We start from the raw sequence: 13,442 nt of genomic DNA, 5'->3' as shown, positions 1-13,442 counted from the left end.
CAAGACTGAAATCTCTTTTATGAAATTTTATTCTGAGCCAGCCTGGATGTTGTTCCAGAAGGGGGGTGAGGGCATGGAGTAAAGTCCATGTCCTGCATGGCGTGAGCAAACCTGACTCTACAGAACTGAATTTTGCATAGTCACTTCTAGAGGTGCAAAATGCTGCAATTCTCAGCTGGGTTTTAAGCCCTTTCCTTTAAATCCAGGGATAAATTGTACTTGTTAATCATGCTCTGGGTCTGAATATCAGGATATTTTTGGTGTCCAGGAGCTGGTGGCTTTGACAGTGGCCAAGGGCTCTTTGCAGTCTGGTGCAGCTGCAGCCTTGGAGCAGTAAACACTGGAGGAATTTGGGTTTTGCACGGTTTATTTCAGCCTCTTTCCAGCACCTCTAAATGAGGTGCTCTGAATTCCTGCTGAAGGGGCTCCCTGCCAGGGAATCTGGGCTGCAGAGGATGCAAATGCATGGTCCCTGTGCTTACCCACAGGTTTATTGATGCAAACACATCACTTCCAGCAAATGTGGGGAAGATCTCCTCAGCCAGTGCCTGAGCCAGCTGTGTGCACAAGAAAAAGAGACCTAACCAGTCACAAGATACAGACAGGAACAGGGCTCGAGCTGGTTCATAAGTCCAAAGGAAAATATAAAATAATTTGGGTTTTCCTGCATTTGAATCCTAGCAATTTCTGTGATGGGCCTCTGGCTCCCAAAGGGCTCTGCAAAAGCTTTGATAAAAAAAGAAGCTGTGAAAGAGCAGCTGCAATTTACCTGCAGCTTCTGCACCACTGCACAGAATCATTCCAGCATTCCTGGGCTTCTGAAAGGGCTCTGCAGGCTGGGAAGGGCAGTTGGAGCAGGCGTGCTCTTCCCAGACAGGGGGGATGGAAGGGCCACAGCCACCAACCTGAAATCCTGAAATAATGTTCCATTCCTGGCCATTTATTTGTTGTCTCTGTACTGAATTTGTTCTGCACAGCACAGAACCTCCTGGATTTCCCTTCCAGAAGCAGAGCCTGCCCTGCTGGAGGCACCTCCCTCCTGCTCTGCTCCACATCCAGCACAGAAAGAAGGTTTTCCACAGCACGAACAGGAATGCACCAAAGATTTTGGGAATGGTCCTTTGTGATTTTGATAGTTTTTTTGTTTGTTTGTTTGTTTGTTTGTTTTTTGACTTTTTCCTCTTTACTTTCAAAAGGCTGAGTCACAGAAAGAAAGAAAGGAAAGAAAGGAAAGAAAGGAAAGAAAGGAAAGAAAGGAAAGAAAGGAAAGAAAGGAAAGAAAGGAAAGAAAGGAAAGAAAGGAAAGAAAGGAAAGAAAGGAAAGAAAGGAAAGAAAGGAAAGAAAGGAAATTCAGCCATTCATGTTTCCTCTCTGGATGAATTAATGCACTCCCTCTGCAGTGCACTGAACTGTGCTTCCCTGATGTCCTGTTTGCTGAGTTCCTGAGGTGAGCACCTGGGCACAACTTTCAATTTCAATGAAATACCCCTGGAAGGAGATCCTTTAAAGAGAAAGGGGAAGAGATGGCCCAATTCTACCTGTGCTGCTGTGACCCTGGAACTCCTGGTGGGATGCACAGAGTCCACCAGCCTGAAATGATGAGGACTGGAAAAATTTCCCTCTGCTCCAGCGTGACCAGCTCCAACTCCCTCAGCCTTCTTGCACCTGGAGCCACTGGAAGTTGCCATCCTTTGGTGCCTCTGCCTGGTGGAGTTGTTTAGATCCCTGCTCCCCTTAAAGAGATTAAATTCTCCTCTTTGTCTTTAAATCCTTTTGCTTGGAAGTGTAACCCAGACAGGTTTGTGGTGCAAACACAGCAGCCACCTCCACCTCAGCACAGACTCCTTTTGGCCTGGAACACATTCCACCACCTTTGGCTCTTTGCATCCACAAACAGAGATGATGTTTGAGGCACCTGAGCACACGGGGCTGCTGTAAAAATTAATTAGGTGCTGGTTTGAAGGAGCTTTGAAGATGAAAAGCAGCACAGTGCTTTAGGTTTAATGGCTCTCTGGAGGTTCTCTCCCCGTGGTGCAGCCTGGGTTGGACTCTCAGGTGCTGATTCTCTTTGGTGTTTCCCTGGCTGCAGCAGCACCCAGTGCCAGGGGTGTCTCACTCACCTGCCAGGAACATTTTAGGGGATGTTTTCCTCCCAGATGACACAGCCAGGTGTTTTGGAGCACCCACCTCCCGTGCTTTGTGCACCCCCCTCACATTTTGTGGCTATGAATTGCCCTGGGGGCTGTGAACCTCTTCAGGAGGAGTTGGTGAGCTAAAATACCCTGAACTCCAAGGAGTTACAAACTTTGCAAGCACAGCATCAAATCACAGATTCATAGAGTGGTTTGGGTTGGATGTTGCCTTTCTCCAGCCTGGAAATGAAACTCAATTAATAATTTTAGTAAGGAGGTAATAAAAGCAGATCTTTAATGAAGGCCTTCAGGAGCAATTATGGAAAGAAAAGCCCACCCCTACAGGGATGAGTACACATTTCCAGGTTTTAGGAAATTAGCATGATTGTTAAAAAGCCCCAATGAAGGGAACAAGAGGTGAATCAATTCCCCCCCAGGTCAGGCCCTTTCTCTGGGTCTCCAAGAGTTGTTCTCAGCCTTGGTTCCCAAGAACCAAGACAGCACTGGGGCCTTGTACCCCCTGGAGTTGGAGTTCTGCAATCTGTTTGGTCTTTCTGCCCAGGGAAAGGCCATGGAAAAGTACTGAAAACGAACCACTAATACAATAGGTGACAGAGCTACAAATGCATGTGTGAAGAATGCAGAGAATATAGACAAGAAAAAAAGGCAAAACCCAAGCCAACATCAGGAGGGAACCCTGGAGACCGTCTGGTTCCAACTTCCACTAGGCCAGGAAGAAGTAGAACATGAATATGAGCAGTTGCAACTTTTGAAGTATAAACAGAGACCACAACAAAGTGACCAGAAGAATTCAGCCCCAGACAGGCTTTTATTGTGTTTAATGCTTGGTGGATGAAGATAAAAAGTTTTGGGTTTTTTTTTTTATTGAAGTTGCAGTTATGTCATTGTATTTACTCAGTATTCTGTTGGCAATTATTTAATTAGAGTCCTTTGAGCTAATACTCTTGGTTAAGGTGGAAACTAAGGGAAAAAAAAGAAAGTTTCCATGAGATTTGTGCATTGAGAAGGCTGAGCTAGAGCAGAGGCTGGACAGAGCTAAAGGATAAAGCAGGGATTTATTCAAAGGATCTCCTCCATGGATCCACCTTGGGCAGCACCAGAGCCCAGCCAGGGCTGCACCCAAGATGAACCAAAATGGTCCCAAAATGCACGAGCGCTCCCGGGGGCTCTCACTGGGATCAGCTCTGCTCCATTTGCACCTTGCAGTTCATTGTCCCATTCCAGCTCCAGCCCATGCACTCCCATCCTGCTTGTTTTTCTCTCTCCAGCCCACGCTGTTTGTGCTCCTGGGCCTGAGCTTTGGATCATTTGTCCTTGGTGCCCAGCTGGAGAAGGAATTGTTTTGTCTCCCTGCTCTGTGCACAGAGCTCAGCATCCCCTCATGTGAAGCCCAGACCCGCACACTGAAGCAGCACAGAGTGTGAAAAATAGAAAAGCTAAACCTTGAGGCGTCGCTGTGGGGCTTGAGCCAGGCTGGGGCTTCAATCCTGGATATTCCCAACCACTGCTGTGGGTGAAGGAGGGAATGTAAAAGCTTCTGCATGGCTGAGACCTCCTCATGCAAACAGTGCTTTTCACTTAATACTGTGCTGTGAGATCCTTTTCTTCTCTCCAGATGAGGACACAGTGTCCTGATCTCCATTTTCCAAGACAAAAAATGTGGAGTCCATGCTGTGCTTACAGAGCTTGGTCACTGCTGTGCTGATCCTTGTGGACAAACCAACCCCAGCAAGGAATCCCCCAGCCCTGCAGGGATCTGAGCAGCGAATCCGTGCTGGAGCAGGAGCTGCTGGGTGTTTTCCTGAGCGTGGATGCAGCAGGATTCAGGATTCCTGCTCAGCTCAGCCTCTGCCAGCAGCTCACAGGAGTCTCTTAGAAAATCAGAGCACGTGGGGCTGTGCTCAGATTGTGCTCCCAGCGATGGGAACAGGGTGATGAACAAACAGCTCCGTGGGGCTGATCACATCCCGACGGCAGCAAAAGGGACTCAGGCCCATCCAGAGGGTGACAGGGATTCCAGAGGGGGAACAACTCCGTGGGAAGCATCACAGGAACCTCTGTAAATGGCAGGAATTCAGTGTTGGTATTCAGGGCAGAGTTTTCAATGCTTTAATTATATTTTGGGGAATAACCTGGTGACCTTGTGGATGCAGGCAGGAGCTGGGAGCAGTGGATGGAGCGAGGCAGCTCCTGCCCAGCCTTAAACCTCCCAGCACATTTTTCCAGCTCCTTTCCTCTGCTCCCCACCAAGGTTGTGCTGGGAGGTGGAAGGGAGGGGGCGTCCCTGGGGGCTGCAGAAAGCAGGGGGTGTCTTCCAGAAGGTGTGGTCCTCAGGAGGAAAGAAACCTTGGAAGGGAGGTCACTTGGAGGAGGGGGTTACCTGGAGGATGGGGGTCCCTGGGAGGGGGATCTCTCACAGAATGGAATCCCCAGGGCAGGGTTTGAGGGGTACTGGGAGGTACCAGGAGGTACCGGGGGGTACTGGAGATACCGGGGAGTGCCGGCGGGGTTCGGGGGGTACCGGAGGTACCGGGGGGTACCGGCGGGTACCGGGGATACCGGGGGGTACTGGCGGGGTTCGGGGTTATCGGAGGGTACCAGGAGGTACCGGGGGGTACCGGGGATACCGGGGAGTGCCGGCGGGGTTCGGGGGGTACCGGAGGTACCGGGGATACCGGGGGGTACTGGCGGGGTTCGGGTTATCGGAGGTACCAGGAGGTACCGGGGGGTACCGGTGGTACCGGCGGGGTTCGGAGGGTACCGAGAGGTACCAGGGGTTACCGGGGGTACCAGGTTCGGGGAGCTCGAGGGGTACCGGAGGTAGCAGGAGGTACCGGGGGGTACTGGCGGGGTTCGGGGGGTTCGGGGCTCTGCCGGCTCCGCCGCCGAGGGGGCGGTCCCGGGGCCGGGGGGCGGTGGCAGGGGCCGGGCCCGGCCCCTCCGGCTCGGGTGGGACGGGAAGGGGAAGGAGCGGAGAGGAAGAGGAGGAGTTGGGCTGCACCTGGGTGCGCGTCATTACTCGCGGGTGCCGATGGCTGGGGCAGCGGCGCCGGCGGGGTTGGGCGCAGAACGGTGAGAAAACCGCATTTCCAGGGCTTTAGAGCGGGGAAAACGGGAGATGTGGAAAGCAGGAGTGTCCTCCCTCTGAGACACGCGGGGCTACCCGCGGCTGGGGCGCGGTGGGGACGCGGGAGGACGCTGGGGATGCTCAGGGGTGCAGGAGGTGCTCAGGATGTTCAGGGATGCAGGAGGATGCTCAGGGGATGCTGCGGATGCTCAGGGGATGCTGGAGATGCTCAGGGGATGCTGGAGAATGCTCTGGGGATGCTCAGAGGATGTTCAGGGATGCTGGAGGATGCTCAGGGATGCAGGAGGATGCTCAGGTATGTTCAGGGATGCAGGAGATGCTCAGGGACGCTCAGGGTTGCTGGGGATGCTCAGAGGATGCTCAGGGTTGCCGGGGATGCTCAGAGGATGCTCAGGGTTGTTGGGGATGCTCAGAGGATGCTCAGGGTTGCCGGGGATGCTCAGAGGATGCTCAGGGGTGCTGGGGATGCTCAGAGGATGCTCAGGGGTGTTCAGGGATGCTGGGGATGCTGCGGGAGCCGTGCGGGGACAGCCCAACCCGGCTCTGCTCCGTGTCATCCCTTGTCCCCGCAGGGAAACAGGGATGAGTTTGGAGGGAAGGGATTTGCAGCCCCGGGCAGGGTGGGGCTCCCCTTAGGGGCTGATACGGGAGAAAATTCAGGGAAGGGAGAAAATTCAGAAAATGGAGAAAATGCAGCCCTTTTTTCAAAATTACCACATAAAGCCTTGATGTTATTGCGTGTTGTTATAGTCACAATTTAAATAATTGAAGTGCTGTAAAGAGCACAGCAGAGTTTTGCTTCAGGATCACCTCGGCTGCTGTCTTGTGGCAGCAAGATCAATAATCTTATTTTCTTGCTGTTCCACGGGGTTGTTCACTGATGAGTTGGTTTTGCCTCGAGCCACAGCTCATTTAGCTGTGGCTGACACCCCTCTTGTTTGGTTTTCTTTTGGTCTTTGGGGTTTTTGGGGTTTTTTTTGGCCTGAAGGACAAGGCAAACGTGCTGTGCAGCACTAAGTCACTGTGTGACCTTTAAAGCCCGCTGCCAGCTTGGTGCCTGGGGAAGGGAGGGGAGGCTTCCCGAGGATCAGCTGAACATGATTTAAGAAGCACTGGCATCTCTGATATGGAATTAAAGCCCCAACCCAGCCATTCCCTTGAGATGGCTTTGACTGAGATGCCCACAAGCCTTCGTGTGTCACCCACTTCCCATCTCAGCACAAATCACAAGGCAGTGCCTAAACTGAGGAGGGTTCTCACAGGCTGAGACTATCTTCATTTTGTCTCTGTTAATCAATTAAAATGCTTTGGCAGCTTTTTCTGCTCAGCCTCTGTGTTCCTTCCCTTCATCTGGAGTTTCAGAGAGGGTTTTGGTTGGGTTTTTTCCTCCCCCAAATATGATTTTTCACCGTTCAAGTGATGCTTCTTCATCGTTCTGTCGCTTTCGTGGAGGTGGCAGGTGTAATATGAAAAATTAATTAACATTCTTCAAATGACCCTTCCTCCAACCTGGCTGATGCAAATGAAAGCATGGCAGAGCTCCAGTGGAGATGTGGGAGTATTTTGGGTTTTAGAAGTGGATAGAAAATAATTAGAGAAAAACAGTATCTGGCACTGGTGATTGAATCTCGTTAAAACATCTTTGCCAGTTTTGGGGGTTTTATTAAAATATAATAATTATTATTATTGAATTAAAATATTGTGGCTGAGGGGAGAAGCACAGTGGTTTTCATGACCTGTAAGCAAGAACTGCTGCTTTTGATTATTTTTCAAACACTCTTCTGTCACTGGGAAACGTTTCTTGCCCGAAAATATCCAGAGGAGTTGTACTCATTTTTCCTGCAGGGCTTGGTTACTATCATAGCTTGGTGTTGAAGCATTTTGTAGCTGGATTGTTGTTTTTTTTTTTTAATAGCAAAATATTTTTTTATTTTTAATTTTTGAAGCAGTCTCAGTGTGAGGGCAGCACTCCAGGCTGCAGGTGGGATTCCTTCCCAGAAATTCTCTAGGCAGTGATTGTATCCCACATGCCTCGTGGGGTCACTGCTCCATGGAGGACCCCAGAGCCAGCCTGGGAGTGGGAATTTGGTTCCTTTTAGCCCCTTTTCCCTCCTCTCATCCCTCCCATGCTCAGACAGGCCCTATGTAAAAAATATTTGTGTATTTATAGTGGTGTTGACATCTGAGGAACTTCCTGTGTCCCGCTATTGAGGTGATGTCTGTGCTCCAAAAAAAGATTTCCCCGTTAAAATCAGGCAGGGAAGGAAGTTTGAGCCATGTGGTGTCTGACAGATAACTGAGAAGCCAGAGCTCTACACAGGCACCAGCAACATCAGCCTGCTTCTGGAAGGACTGTTGGGAGCTGTAAAGCTGGAATATGGATAAATTCCACTGTGTTTTGGCTGAAGGGTTGAGGAATTACTCAGTTTCTTGTTAGAACCCTGGTTACTGAGAATTGGAGACTTTCTGTGCCCCCAGGAGAGCACTGCACTGACCTGAGGCCGTGGAGAAGCTTCCAAAATGGAATGACAGAACTGGGATTGTGGGGGTGGAGTTTGGATAGAAGTGTGTGATATCACAGGGGGCAAAACTCAGAGTTTGGGGTTTAGAATACAGGAACAGATAGAAAGCAAGGTGGAGGTTTTAGGGTGGAGGCTGCTCCTTCTCCTTCACCTCCTTCTCCATGGGTTTGGGTGGTTTTGTGTGATTGGATAAAAAAGTCCCCATGGCGGGCATGGGTGGTTGGTTATTGGGTTAAAAGTGAAAATAATCTAGGTGTCATTTCTTAATTGGACAGTTTATCCTTAAAAGGCCTTGTAGAGAAAGATGGTTATAGCCATTTTGTGCCTTGTTAGTGAAGAACTGCAGAACTCACCCCTTGTGAGACTGTAGTCTGGGTAAGAAACAGTAAACATCTGAGTCTGAGCACAAAATACCATCTCAAGAGCTTCAATCCTGACCTTGGCAGAGGCAGAAAAGAAGCCAAAACCCAGCAGTTTCTCACTGCTGTTGCTGGAGGTGGCTTTGTGGCACCCTCTGAGCAGCTCCTGCTCTTGTCTCACCTTCCCAGGTGAAATGTCCCAACATTCCCAGCTGAGGAAGCAGAGGGAGATGGAGATTGACCCCTGACTGCCAACAAAAACAGTGGCAAAACCCAGGAGAGAAGAACCCTTGCAGCCCCAGCCCTCCATCCCTCCCCAGGTACGTGCAGGCATCGCCCGGAAAAACATTTCCCATGTAATTCCATTTATGAATTCCATTTCTTTTTCCTCTCCCTAAGGCAGCACTGCTGGCTGGGGGTGATGAAAAGGTTAAAGTGGGATGAAGCAGTGGGTGGTGCTGGCCCTGCTCCAGCAGGGAAGGGGGTTACTCACACCCAATTGCACAGCTCGCCCCGGGGCAGCTGGCTGCTCTCCCTGCTCTGGCTGCCTGCCCACAGCTCCTGCCAGCAGCCTGGAATTCTGCTCCCGCAGAAGCAGCTGGGATTGGGATTCACGTGGAGAGAAATGGAAATAAGCCTGGCTTAAGTCAGGGCTAGTGAGTTGGCCTAGAGCTGGTCCTGCCCTGGCGTGGAGGGGTGGCTCCAAGGCATCCTGAGGCATCTTCAGCCCAAATTCCCGGCTGGATTCCCAACTGCTCTCATTCCCAATTGCCAGTTTCTCTCATTCCCAGTTCCCTACTGCTCTCATTCCCAATGGCCAGTTTCTCTCATTCCCAGTTCCCAACTGCTCTCATTCCCAATTGCCAGTTTCTCTCATTCCCAGTTCCCAACTGCTCTCATTCCCAATTGCCAGTTTCTCTTATTCCCAGTTTCATTCCCTATTTCTCTGATTCCCAATTCCCAATTGCTCTCATTCCCAATTCCCAGTTTCTCTCATTGCCAATTTTTCTTATTCCCAATGTCTCTCATTCCTCATTCCCAGTTTCTCTCATTTCCAATTCCCAGTTTCTCTCATTTCCAGTTTCTCTCATTCCCAGTTCCTCTCATTCCCAATTTCTCTCATTCCCAATTCCCAGTCTCTCCCATTCCATTTCTCCCACTCCCAATTCCCAGTTTCTCTCATTCCCAATTTCTCTTATTCCCAATGTCTCTCATTCCTCGTTCCCAGCTTTTCTCATTCCCAATTCCCAATTGCTCTTATTCCCAATTCCCAGTTTCTCCCATTCCCAATTTCTCTTATTCCCACTTTCTCCCCAGTCTCTCCCATTCCCAGTTTCTCCCATTCCCAATTCCCAGTCTCTCCCATTCCCAGTTTCTGTTATTCCCAGTTTCTCCCATTCCCAATTCCCAGTCTCTCCCATTCCCAGTTCCCAATCCTGACAAACTGAACGTGAAACCTTTCTGTGAAAACACAAACACAAGGGGCGCTGAACGCTGCAGCTGCCTGGCCTCGGCTCTGGGAATTATTTCGTCATTTAATAACAAATTTCCGTTTTTTTCTTCTTAAGCCAGACCTGAAGATGGCCCCGAGGGAGGCGGGAAAGTGGAGGCAAACGCGGGCTCTGCTCTGGAAGAATTGTCTGATCAAGTGCAGGACGAAGAAAAGCAGCGTCCAGGTGAGGGGCCCTGGGCCAGCCCTGCTCAAATGGCGCCCAAAGCGCAGGGAAACTCAGGCTTATCTTAAACCTCAGGTTTAAAACCTCAGGGAAACTCAGGCTTATCTTAAACCTCAGGTTTAAAACCTCAGGGAAACTCAGGCTTATCTTAAACCTCAGAGAAACTCAGGTTTTTTTAAACCTCAGGTTGAAAATTTCAGATGAACGCAGGTTTATCTTAAACCTCAGGTTGAAAACCTCAGGGAAACTCAGGCTTATCTTAAACCTCAGGTTTAAAACCTCAGGGAAACTCAGGCTTATCTTAAACTTCAGGGAAACTCAGGCTTATCTTAAACCGCAGGTTTAAAACCTCAGGGAAACTCAGGTTTTTTTAAACCTCAGGTTTAAAACTTCAGGGAAACTCAGGTTTATCTTAAACTTCAGGGAAACTCAGGTTTATTTTAAACCTCAGGCAAACTCAGGTTTATCTTAAACCTCAGGTTTAAAACCTCAGGGAAACTCAGGTTTATTTTAAACCTCAGGGAAACTCAGGTTCATCTTAAACCTCAGGTTTAAAACCTCAGGGAAACTCAGGCTTATCTTAAACCTCAGGGAAACTCAGGTTTATTTTAAACCTCAGCTTGAAAACCTCAGGGGAACTCAGGTTTATTATAAATTTTAAAGTTTTAGAGTTTACCTCTGAATTTTGGGGTGAAATGTGCTTTTTCAGAAGGAGTTTTGTGACCCTTTGTTTAAAAAATATAATAATGTGTAAAGCTTTATCCACATAATAGCCCTGAATATTAAATTATATATATTTATTAATATATATTTATAATTATGCATATTATAAACATAGTAATTATATATAATAACATATTATAGTTCTATATTATATAATTATATTTATATATTATCATAATATATAATTATAATATATAAGTATATATTTATATATTATATCACTTTATTTATATATAATCATATAATATTTTTGTTATAATTTATAATAATATACATAACATTATTATTTTATATTAATTTACGTTAATAATATAAGTATTATTTATAATTTATACTATAATAATATAATATACAATTATATAATAATATAATTATATATTTTATAATTCTATATATATTGTCATATAATTATTTCATTATAATTCTATATTATAATTCTATATTATAACTATATTACTATATATAGTGATATATATCTATATATTTATAGATATATTTATAGATATATTTATATATATAGATATATATAGTATCTATATATAGTGATGTTTATATATATCTATAAATATATATTTATATCTACATGTTATAAATATATCTATCATTATATATATTTATAAATATATATTATGTTATATAGTCTATAATATTATAGTGTATATAATATATAAATATTACAATAATATACATTATATAATAATAATACATATAAAATATTTATAAATGTATTGTGTTATATATATTCTATCTATATTCTATATATGATTATATTATTATATTTATATATATTTTTGATGCTTTTCCCACTGTTTCTCCCATTCTGGCTGATCCTGATGAGTAAATAATGAATTATCTTGACCCTTTGAGTTACTGAATTATAAAATATTTCATTTTTTCCCCATCCAGGAGATGCTTTCCCTATTGATGGCTGTTCCCAATGAGTATATAATGAAATTTTTTGATCCTTTTACATACTGAATTTTGAAATATTTACCTTTTTTTCAACCAGGAGGAGCTTTCCCTGTAGTTTCTCCCATTCTGGCTGATCCCGATGAGTATCGAATGAATTTTTTTGACTCTTTAAAATACTGAATTTTGAAATATTCCTTTTTTTTCCTGCAGGAGGTGCTTTTCCCACTGTTTTTCCTCTTCTGGCTGATCCTGATGAGCATGATGCACCCTCACAGGAAATATGACGAGGTTTTTTAAAATACTCCCATTTTTTTGATATAGGAGGAGTTTTTCCCACTGTTTTTCCTCTTCTGGCTAATCCTGATGAGTATATAATGAAATTTTTTGATCCTTTTACATACTGAATTTTGAAATATTTACCTTTTTTTCAACCAGGAGGAGCTTTCCCTGTAGTTTCTCCCATTCTGGCTGATCCCAATGAGTATCGAATGAATTTTTTTGACCCTTTAAAACACTGAATTTCGAAATATTCCATTTTTTTTCCTGCAGGCGGTGCTTTTCCCACTGTTTTTCCCATTCTGGCTGATCCTGATGAGTATAGAATGAAATTTTTTGATCCTTTGACATACTGAATTTTGAAATATTATATTTTTTCGGTACTGAAGGTGCTTCTCCCTCTGTTTCTCCCATTCTGGCTGATCCTGATGAGTAAATAATGAATTATTTTGAACCTCTGAAATACTGAATTATAAAATATTTCATTTTTTTTCCATCCAGGAGATGCTTTCCCTGTTGATGGCTGATCCCGATGAGTATCGAATGAAATTTTTTTCACCCTTTAAAATACTGAATTTTGAAATATTCCATTTTTTTCCTGCAGGAGGTGCTTTTCCCACTGTTTTTCCTCTTCTGGCTGATCCAAATGAGTATATAATGACTTTTTTTGATCCTTTAAAATACTGAATTTTGAAATATTTCATTTTTTTTCCATCCAGGAGATGCTTTCCCTGTTGATGGCTGATCCCGATGAGCATCGAATGAAATTTTTTGACCCTTTAAAATACTGAATTTTGAAATATTCCATTTTTTTTCCTGCAGGAGGTGCTTTTCCCACTGTTTTTCCTCTTCTGGCTGATCCTGATGAGCATGATGCACCCTCACAGGAAATATGATTCTTTTTTTTTTATTTAATCCATTTTTTTGTGCAGGAAGTGCTTTTCCCGCTGTTTTTCCTGTTCTGGTTGATCCTAATGAGTATAGAATGAGGTTTTTTGACCCTCTGAAATATTGAAATATTCCATTGAAATATTCCATTTGGAATATTTTCTTTGACTTTCCTTTGAAATATTCCATCTTTTTCATGCAGAAGGTGCTTCTCCCTCTGTTTCTCCCATTCTGGCTGATCCCGATGAGTATCGAATGAATTTTTTTCACCCTTTAAAATTCTGAATTTCGAAATATTCCATTTTTTTTCCTGCAGGAGGTGCTTTTCCCACTGTTTTTCCCATTCTGGCTGATCCTGATGAGTATAGAATGAGGTTTTTTGACCCTTTAAAATATTTAATTTTGAAATATTCCTTTTTTTTTTCATGCAGAAGGTATTTTTCCCTATGTTTCTCCCATTCTGGCTGATCCTGATGAGTATAGAATGAAATTTTTTGATCCTTTGACATACTGAATTTTGAAATATTTCTCTTTTTTCCATCCAGGAGATGCTTTCCCTGTTGATGGCTGATCCCGATGAGCATATAATGAAATTTTTTGATCCTATAAAATACTGAATTTTGAAATATTCAATTTTTTTCCTGCAGGAGGTGCTTTTCCCACTGTTTTTCCTATTCTGGCTAATCCTGATGAGTATATAATGAAATTCTTTGATCCTTTAACATACTGAATTTTGAAATATTTACCTTTTTTTCAACCAGGAGGAGCTTTCCCTGTAGTTTCTCCCATTCTGGCTGATCCCGATGAGTATCGAATGAATTTTTTTGACTCTTTAAAATACTGA

The 13,442-nt window shown here is 44.9% G+C and overlaps 1 long non-coding RNA gene across 1 annotated transcript; it reads left to right on the top strand.

Moving 5' to 3' along the window:
* Positions 1 to 5,151: 5,151 nt before the first annotated feature.
* LOC128816765 (uncharacterized) lies at positions 5,152 to 11,723 on the top strand. The gene is made up of 4 exons (XR_008440006.1): positions 5,152 to 5,226; positions 8,313 to 8,443; positions 9,692 to 9,799; positions 11,645 to 11,723. It is a non-coding gene; the product is annotated as an uncharacterized LOC128816765 (long non-coding RNA).
* The last annotated feature ends 1,719 nt before the right edge of the window (positions 11,724 to 13,442 follow it).

Source organism: Vidua macroura, chromosome 19 (assembly GCF_024509145.1).
Source record: "Vidua macroura isolate BioBank_ID:100142 chromosome 19, ASM2450914v1, whole genome shotgun sequence".
NCBI lineage: Eukaryota > Metazoa > Chordata > Aves > Passeriformes > Viduidae > Vidua > Vidua macroura.
Note: the sequence above shows the minus strand (reverse complement) of the source record. Positions and strands in the feature narration are given on the sequence as shown.